This window comes from Tupaia chinensis, unplaced genomic scaffold (assembly GCF_000334495.1).
Source record: "Tupaia chinensis unplaced genomic scaffold, TupChi_1.0 Scaffold000076_1, whole genome shotgun sequence".
Classification (NCBI taxonomy): Eukaryota; Metazoa; Chordata; class Mammalia; order Scandentia; family Tupaiidae; genus Tupaia; species Tupaia belangeri.
In genome coordinates this window covers 1,443,708-1,453,558 of record NW_006159536.1, presented here as the reverse complement: position 1 = coordinate 1,453,558, position 9,851 = coordinate 1,443,708, and the positions used below count along the sequence as shown (strand labels likewise).

General features: G+C 42.5%; 1 long non-coding RNA gene across 1 annotated transcript in view; it reads right to left on the bottom strand.

Annotated features, from left to right (window-relative positions):
• Positions 1-3,516: 3,516 nt before the first annotated feature.
• Positions 3,517-9,851, bottom strand: part of LOC106733928 (uncharacterized) — a 67,335-nt gene continuing 61,000 nt past the window's right edge. Inside the window, exons 2-3 of the long non-coding RNA XR_001369762.2 lie at positions 7,758-7,815; positions 3,517-3,647 (exon numbers count right to left, since the gene is read on the bottom strand). This is a non-coding gene — a long non-coding RNA (uncharacterized LOC106733928). The remainder of the gene's footprint in view (positions 3,648-7,757; positions 7,816-9,851) is intronic.

Below are 9,851 nucleotides of genomic sequence, written 5' to 3'. Positions count from 1 at the left end.
TTTTTTTTTTTTTTTTTTGAGAGATTTTCGCTATAGGGTGTGTGCACTCACCAGACAGACAGAGAGAAACATAGAGAGACAGAAAGCGAGAAATCACCCCCGAGGGGGGATGATCACGCCGCAATCCCTTCTCCATTCTCCTCTCTGGATCTTGGGCACGCATGCACACGCGCCCGGCGTGAGTTTTAAGCCACTGGGTCTGGGACGTGAACCGCGGTCGACTACGTGGGAGTCCAGCGACATAGCCATTACGCTAACTGCTGATTCCCTGGATGCCTGGTCTTGGCCAGGGTCACCATCCCATGAGGCAATCTGTGGCTAATAGCAATCTTGCTCCAGGTTGAAGTTGAGGTCCAAAGTTATAGAAAATAGATCATCTGTCCTCGAGTAGACAAAGGTTTCTTATGTGTTCAGTTATCTACTCTTTATCCATTACTTTTGTTATTTCTTCCCAAGTCTATTCTTCTCAAAGGCCATTCCAAGGCATTGGAATCTCAATCTCTCCAGTCCCAATCTCTCCAATTTGTCTTCTTCCAGCTCACTGTGATGGCCTTTGCTCTCTTAGTGTGCCCTTGGAGATCAGGATATGGTACTTGTGGCTTCTGTGCCTTTTTTTTTTAGAGCAAGAACAAAATTTTTATTTTCCCAGTCTTGTATAGGCTTTCGTTTTAGAGGATTTCTGAAAATTCTCTTTTATTTAATTATTTATTTTAAATTTTTAAAAATATACATTCAATCACATTATTTAGCTTACAAAGTGAACATTTCAATATGTGAACATTTCTAAGAGAGCAGAACCCTTGACATCTGGAGTTAAGCACAATAATATGGTGAGATACATCTCCCAAATTACTACTTCAAAGTGACCTTGCAGCATTTGATGCATGCTGATACAGACTCTCAGAAGGTAAAATGAGACATTCTGTTCATTTGCTCTGACATGGTGAAGTAAAATACAAGCAAGTATTCTGTAAATAACAAGCACTGAGTGACTGTAGGTTTAGATTACTTGTTCCATCCTCTCTCTCATGTCCCATTCTTATTCTTCCATCATTTCTTGTTGTATCAGGGTTTTCCTCTTACTTTCATGAATTCAGCTGAGCTTTTCTTTCTTTTGGAGATTTTGGCCTTAAGGCATGTGCACTCACCAGGGAGAGAGAAAAAGACAGAGACGTTGAGAGAGTAAGTGAAAAATCACCCCCCAGGAGGATGGTCATATCACAGTCCCTTCTCCTTCATTCTCCTCCCAGGATCTTGAGCACACACATACACACACCCAGAGTGTTTCAAGTCACCAGGTCTGGGACTCAAACCAGAGTCAGCCATGGGGGAATCCAGCAATGTAACTGCTACACCATCAAATGGCCCTTCAGCTGAGCTTTTAAGATAATAATGGTGGCCCTTTGGTAAGTCCCCATGATTTGACAATAGCTAATAAGCTGGGTTTTTTCTCCCAGCTCCTGGTTTCTCTGCATTCTATTATTCTGTTATCAGTAAGATGTTTCACAGTGGCACCACAACAGAGGCATTTTCTCCTCAAGAAAGATACTTGGTAGGGTGGAGTTGGGGAGTGGGCCAAGTACAAATGAATGACTTATTACAAAAACCTCAGAGTGGTCCCCTCATCTTGGCTGCCTCTTGGGCCTCTGCACATAAAAGTAGGCCCAGTTTCACGGATGTCACCAGGAAGAAAGTGCTCGTTTCCTCCCTCTTGTAAGAACCTTCTACATTCCCTTTCCTCATTACCACCTGTTACAGCCATCCTGCCTCAGCCTTCTGGTTGGAATTATATGAGTGTATCACCAAGCCCAGCCTTTTTTCAGATAGTCTTTCCCTGTATTGCTTAGACCAGCATTAGGCTTATAGTCCTCTTGCCTCAGTCTCCTGAGTTGCTGTGATTACTGAAACACGCCACTGTACCCAGTCTCCCTTATGGTCCCAGCCTGCAGAGCACAGGTCTTAGCAGCACATCTAACCATGGGCTGAGCCAAGAAGGTGGATTTTTGAAGCTAGGCAGTATTCATTTAAATTCTAACCTTATACCTTAACTAGTTTTGGATCATTTTCCCCTACCTCCACTTTTGCCATAGCTCTCTCTTAAATAGAATATATGATCCTTAACTTTGGGCTCACTCACATGACTGACTTTGACTGACTTTATGTGGGTGGAAGTATCCTTGAGCTAGTTGTGAGCCTAAGACTTAAGAGGCCTCATGTGCTCCACTTTGCTGCTTTCATCTCTACCATCACCGTGGGAAGAACACACCCCTGATAGGTCACTGGTTCAAGGACGAAAGATGCATGGAACAGAGTCACGCTGTGTGTGGCCAATCTCCTGCAAACCACAGACATATGACTTAAATAAGTACTTTGTGTTGTATGCCACTGAGAATTTGGAGTTGTTGTATAGCATGATGATAACAGAAGCTTCTCTAAGTCTTCTAACTAGAAAAGAAGGAATCATAATTGTACCTTTTGGGTGGGTTTTGAGGAGAGTGAGTGAGACCACGCCTATGAAGTGTTCAGTGAAGCACTTGATACACAAGAACTGGTCTGTACTTGTCTGCTATTACCATTACTGTCTGCCAGGAGTTCATGTTTATTAGTCCCATTTACGTGTACTTCACTTCTCCTAAGTGGAAAGAGCTGAGGTTTAAACACGTGAAACTCCCAAAGATTTGAAAAATACTGTACAAATATGTGATTGTCATTTCTATCGCTTTCAGATAGACAAATAAGACTGGGCTCCCAATGATCTGCGGGGTTGGTTTAGGAAAAAGAGAAGCTGGAGGGTGACTTCTTTGGAACCTCACATCAGAAAATACCATGGGACTACTTGGTTTTGCCGATAGATTAGAAGAGAACTGGTGACAGAGATGAAAATGAGGGGGTCTGAATGGTGGCATGGGGTGAAACACGAAGCTCTGTAAGACTGAGCCATGTAGGGAGGTTCTGGGTTTGTGTCTAGAGACCTTTCAGAGTATGCTAGATAAATGTGTGCTGTGACCCAGGGCTGGCAGAATTTGGGGGTGGATGCCAGCATTAAGACCCTGTTGGGAGTGCTCTCTCTGTCTATCTCTGTCTCTTTCAGAAGAAATAAATAAATAACCTTTACTTTTTTAAAAAAAGAGGTTTTTGTCTTAGGGAGCATGCACTCACCAGAGAAAGAGACAGAGACAGATACAGTGAGAGAGAGTGAAAAATCACCCCCCTGGAGGAGATGGCCGTGACTCAATCCCTTCTCACGTGCCCCGTGTGATTTTCAAGCCATCAGGTCCAGGACTCAAACTGGGGTCAGTCATGTGGGAGTCCAGCGATGTAACTGCTATGCTGCCTATGACCCCAATAAATAACCTTTTCTTAAAAAATGATGAAAACAAAAAGCCAATGATAGGACCTTTTAGTTAGAAACTTGGATCCAAAGATAAAGGATTTTCAACCCTGGAATAAATCCTGTAGGTCAGTATTTTACTACTATTTTAACATTGTTATGATTTAACTCATACTTTGTTCCATTTTGCGTTTTATTTTATAACTAGAATCTCCTGGGAGGGTTCTGGGTCCACAACCATGATATCATCAGAAGAGGTAGTGTCTGATCCATGAGGAACGCCGTGTTCCTGCGTCGCTTTCATTATGGTTTTTCTCTAGGGATAAAGAAAAAGGATATGTCCAAACAGGTGCCATGGCAGAACCCTGATTCAGCTTTGTTTTCCTGGAGCCTGGCTGAAGCAAGGTGTTATCAGAGCTTTCCAGGCATGTGCCTGGAAGTCCAGGATTTTCAAAAGATAAATGTTAAAGCCTATTTTTATTACGGGGCCAGGAGATAAAAGAGAAGAGGAAATACCCCTGGCTGTTCCTCCTGGGCATCAAACGCTGAGGTCTGCTAATTTGCAAACGTTCCTGTGGCTCTCTGTTCCCCACCACATAACCAGAATGCCTAAAACTTAAATATACGTTTGCAAAGAAATCTAGCTACAGAAGCCATTATTAAGTAAGTGTTGTTAAAATCACTTTGGCAAGATGGTAATGGGGCTCCACAGCCTTTATTACATAGTAGGAAAGACATATGTATGTATTTTTCTAGAATGAGGATGTAGGGGGCCAGCAGGTGGTGTGGTGGTTGAGGCAATGGCCTCCCAAATGGTCAACCACAGTTCAAGTCCAGGACCTGGCCACTTGCTTTCTCACTTTCCCTCTCTCTCCCTTCATTTCTCACTAGTGAGCACACATGCCCTATAGCAAATTTAAAAACCATAATAATAAATAAAAAATAAATAATTATTTTTAAAAAAGAAAGAGGATACATACATTTTTATATTTCTTATTATTTTTCAGGGGGTCTATAATCCCCCATAGAAAAGATAAGAACTATTATTTCAGAGGAATGCTAGTTGAATTTAAGCAATTTGGTTAATTAGCAGAAATCAATTAATTCAGTTAATGAGAATATTTCCTTCTTTGTCTTCATGCAGATCATCCTTTTTGTTACTTCAAAAGAAAACTGTTGATAGAGAAATCTATTACCCCATTCTTTTTCATGATGAAGCACCTGCTATCTTCCCAAATGTATTTTGCTCTTTTAACCCAAACCTGACAACTAACCTACTCAAGGCAGTTAAGCTGTACCTCCAGGAAACAGTTGTGTATGCTGACCTTCATATACTGAGTTTAAAAATGAAAACCCATAAATGCTTTTCTGCGTCTTTGGTGCTCTCTGAAATAACTCATTAATTATTTGAACACACCAATCAGGTAAAATCTCAACAAACAATTGCCATGGAGCAAAAGGGCCAAAGAACTGAGGGCTGTCTCCATTCCGACACTCTCCCTGGACGTGTGGCTTCTGCTCTGAGTCCTCGGTCCTGTCCTTACTGGTGTAAATAAGGTTGCCACTTCTTCCAGAGATCCCGAGGGCAGGATCCTACTGGTGCCAGGCACTCATTTACAGTAAGCAGCGTCTGTTACCAGCCTCGGGAGCAGAAGGCGGGAGTAATGATCAGAGCTCTCTGCAACAGTGGCCTCCCCGACCTACTTACTTGTTTTTAATTAAGATGATAATGCAACACCTTTTTGTTTCCTTCAGGAATTGGTGCTTTCCCATATGAAAGACAGGAGAACAAGGCTCTGTGTGCCCAGATCTTTGGTTCTAAAGATAGAAGGCTATGACCAAGCCCTTGTTTTGCAGTTGGTGGCCTTGGAGGAGGGATGACAGAGGGTTTTCCAGGAGATGGCAGTGTACTCCAAGGCTGCATCCTGGCTGTGTCTGCCTCCCATATCAACCCAGAATATTGTAATGGAGACATAACATGATAATGCATTCCGGACCACACAGCTGCTCAAGAGTCACCTCAAAATGCTTCTTCCCAGATTCAAAGTCACTGTAACCAGGGTAGGGAGATGGAAGTGAGGTAGAAGGAAGATGGGGACAATGGGAGGGGGTTCATACAAACAAATGGTGACACTTGGCCTTGCTGGGAGTGGGCTTTCAATCCTGTAAGGCCAGGAGCTACCCTGATGCATATTTACAACTGTTCTCAGGCTCACCTCTGAAGACCAATAAAAGGAAACCGAAGGACTTGTATTGTCTGCATTTTAATTTTCAGGTTTACAAGAAATATTTCATTATTCTAATTCAGGGAGAAGTAAAGCATCTTCCCTTTTTAATGAAAGGTCTCCTTGTTCAGGGTGAAGAGCATAGCAAATCAGTCTCTCCTCTGAGAGGCAGGGCTGGCCCCCGATCTGGGCGGCTAGGGGAATGGCGATGAGTAGGTGATGGGAGGAGGAAGGGAAAAAAAAATAAAAACACAAAAAACTGGCCATGGATAGAACTCTACATGTGAGACGCATAAGAAATGTATTCACCTGATTACATTACAGGTAAGGCAGACCGAGGCTGTGATTCCTAATATCTGACAATGACAGATCAGGGCAGACCAAGCCACAGGAGAATGAGAGGGAGGGGAGGCAAATGTCTTTGCCCTGGGAGAGGCCGTTGGTTGTGGTGGCACATTTATAGAAATGGAAGAGCCCAATAAAACAGAGTAAGGGGCACGGCAATGACACTTTAGTACTGTCACATAATTTACTAGATGTGTTCATTGCTCGGGAGCCTGGTTTCCTATTTACATGGTTCTTACTTGTCTCTCTTTGTTTATAGCTCCTTGGACTTTGCCAGAGACCTCCATATGGATGAGAGCAGCAGGGTCAGCAGGTGATGCTTAGGAAATCTGTACAAAGGAAACTAAAATTTAAAGAAAAAGCCCAGCCTTTAAGTGTCTTTGAACCCATCTGTAGTCTCCATGGGATTTCTCTTTCATTTGTGCAGAAAACTAGTTGCTTCCTGTTGTTCTTAATCTTCTTTCACTGAAATTTGTTCTATATTCTCTGCAAATCCTTCCTTCAGTAAACTCTCTTTATCCTACCCTCTTACCTAATTCTAAGAGTAATTTATACCTAAAAGGCACAAAGGTAGTGTTTCTATGCTTTTCTGATAGTATTTCAAATGTGCCTGCCCTTGCCACAGCCAAATGATGTTTCTGTTTGGGGGATTTGTTTTGGTTTTTTTTCAAGCTAGAAGACAAAGCAAACAAAAAATTCAAATGAGAAGTTTGTTTTTGAGTACTGGGGTAATGTTCTTCCGATTTCCTTTGCTAAGAAGCCAGTCCCTTCAAGCCAAAACCAGGCTGCTTTCTCAGCAAATAAGGAAGAAGGGCCCATTTTGCAGATAGTGACAAACCATTCATCAAGTGAAAAATTGGATTGTTTAATGGGGGGGTGAGTGTCAGTTCAAGGGGGGCACATCAATAAGCAAGCGAAGAAGGCAGAGAGAGGGTTGCTGGGAGAATTATCCAAGCCGGCAGACATGTAGTGTAGAGACTCAGCAGAAAGCAGAAGTAGAGCAGACTCCTCCGGCAGTGCTAGACACAGAATGTTCAGACTACTGCAGAAGGATCAGGTACAAGACGAAAGCAGTGAAGGTGGTGGAGGCAGTGGAAATGATCAGGGATACCTATAAACATTTATGGTAAGGCAGTGAAGTCCTATATGCCAAATAAATAGACATTGGCTGGACCACAGAGTAAATGCACGTTCACTCTCAGCCACCTACACCATAACAGGAATCCTAAGCAGAACACAGGGAGAGTTCAAAGATGTGAATTGGCCCCAAGGAGACACCAACTCCCCTCCCTAGAGAGAGGAATGCATGGTCTACCCTCAGCTCATTCTCGTTTTACTTACCTGCTCTCGTCTCTCCTATTTACTATTTATAATGCTCATGCTTCTCAAGATTAAATGATTTTCCAAAAGTATCTTTGAACCTCAATCCAAGGAGGGAGGCATGTGCCTGATGGTCAATGATCTGAATTTGGGTAGCTCCTATCTGGCAGGAATGTCATATCATTAGCCGTATTTCAACTCGTAACTATCTGTCTAAAAGTCTGAGAAGGTGGTGCGAAGATAATTCAAATTATTCCTCAAAAATGGTGTCACAGTATACAGAAAATGTGCAAACCTAAAAAGCACATCATCAAAAGTCATTGAGTGTGTGGATCAGTGTTCCATCTTGTTCATTGCAGAGGGGAGGATAGAGTGAGGATTGTGAGGGAAGCCCAGACCACACAGTTCCGGAACATGCAGCAAACCTGAAGCTTTGGAATGTCTGGACACTAAGAAAGAGTTTGATTTCACAGGTTAGTGCAGTAAAATTGGTGGGAAAGATATTGAGACATCTTTTATGTGAGCATATTACTGACCAGGGTTTATTTGTGGTTCCTGATAGTGGTAATGTTTGCCTTGAATCAGCTGCCAGATCTGCAAAAAAAAAAAAAACATTTTCTTCTACTGGTTTTTTTTTAAGCTTGAAAACATAGGACTAGGAGCAATATCTAAAATTGTCTGATCCAAACTTCAGTTATTTCAGCAGTGGAACTCTTTGTGAAACACAAGCAAGCTAACAAAAGCAAATCTTAATGAAACTTTATACACTTAGAATTATTTAGTTGTAGGAAAGAGAAACCAATGAGTTAGCAAAAGCATAAGGAATTTACTGAAAGAATCATTTCCATATGATTGAAAGGAAGATGAAAGCACAAAGCATAAAATACACAAGTAAAGGAACCAGGTAACAATAAGTGGATTCTCACCTCTCTTCTGCCCTAGTGGCCACTGGCTTAAGGGTCAAAATCTAGGGAGAAAGAGTTTGCCTAAGCTTGGGTTACAGGGTTGGCTGTACCTGGGTGATGAGAGCTTCTGGAAGATGGACCCAACAATCTCTGTGGCTAATAGGGTACCTTAAAGCTACATACAATATGGATATTAGGTGCTGTTAGAAAACAGTAATGAGGGCTAGTCAGTGGCACAGTGGTTAAACCAGTTAGACCCCATATGACTCACAGTGCAGTTTCAGTCTCAGACCCACAGCTTAAGGAACACACTGGGTATGTATGCACACATTTGGCATATATACATATGTATCCAAAACACTGAGATCCAAAATCCTGAAGAGAAAGAAACAGAAAGGATCCTGGCCTACTCACCCCCCCTCCTTGGGGGTGCTCTCACACTTTCTCTGTCTCTCTCTCTCTGGTGTGCACACATGCCCCCCATAACTAATTTAATAATAGAAGAAGAAAAAGAAAGAGAAAGAAGGGAGGAAAGAAGGAAGGAAGGAAGAAAAAAACATAGAAAGAAAGAAAGAAGAAAGAAAGGGGAAGAAAGAAAGATAGGAATGAGTGCTGATAAGTTCACATCTATGAAACACACAAATCACATCAAATAAAAGAAGTGGTAGAAATTGAGAAGAGAAAAGGAGAGGAGCCAAGCCCCATCCATAAGCCCTTATGGTGGTGTCTGAGGCATTCCATGGCACAGAATGAAAACCACCAAGCTGGCTCATCTGGCAATTTGGTATGATAGGATGTAACTTGACATCCTCCAGATATTTAGGGAATACTACCTTTTTTTCCCCAATTTCCTTCATAAATGCTTAACTGTCATAGTTATCATTTCAATATCAACACTGAGTGTTTGCTATTATCAAAATCCTATTGTGGAAATCATTAGTGTAACCCCAAATCTGTACAGTTTTCCACCTCTGGTCTTATGAGACGATAATACTTTTCCTCATCTTCTTTGAAGAAATATGAGTGAAAAGGGTGGACCTCACTTCCAGGCAGATTTTTCTTTTTTAATTGCCAGAGGGCACATGGGCTTGCCAAAGAGAGAAAGGGTTTTAGAGTGAGAGAGAGGGAGGGGATAGAACACTCCCCAATGGAGTAGTGTGGTCACACTACAATCCCTTCTCCTCCACTTACCCATCCTGTTGGGATTTGGGCATGCATAAATGCTTGGGGTGCCTTCCAAACCTTCAGGTCTGAGATTCTAACTGTGGTTGGTCATGTGGGATCTTGCTCCCTTAATCAGTAGGTGATGGACCAGCCCCCACGCAGACTCTTTCTTTTTCTTTTTTTTTTTTTTCCCTGGTTTTCTCTCTCCCAGAGGGCACATGTAAAAGAGAGATCAAGACAGAGTGAGAGAAAGAAAGCACTCCTCCCCATAGCAGGGTCTCCAGTTCCTCCCACAGTCAGAATCCCAGGCATATATACTGTGCACCTGGCATGTTTTACAAGCCAAAGGGGCTGAGACTTGAATCCTAGCTGGCCACATGGGATTTGTCTTTCTCTGCCTAGCACCGAACCACTGCGCGATGTAGTCAGCCCCAGGCAGACGTTTTAAGACCCAGTGCACAACTTGCCACACATTCTATCTGCTGTTGCAGTGATCATGCAAACCTGTGGCTATATAAGGCCTTCATCATTCAAGGCCCCTAACTATAGCTGATCCTGCTG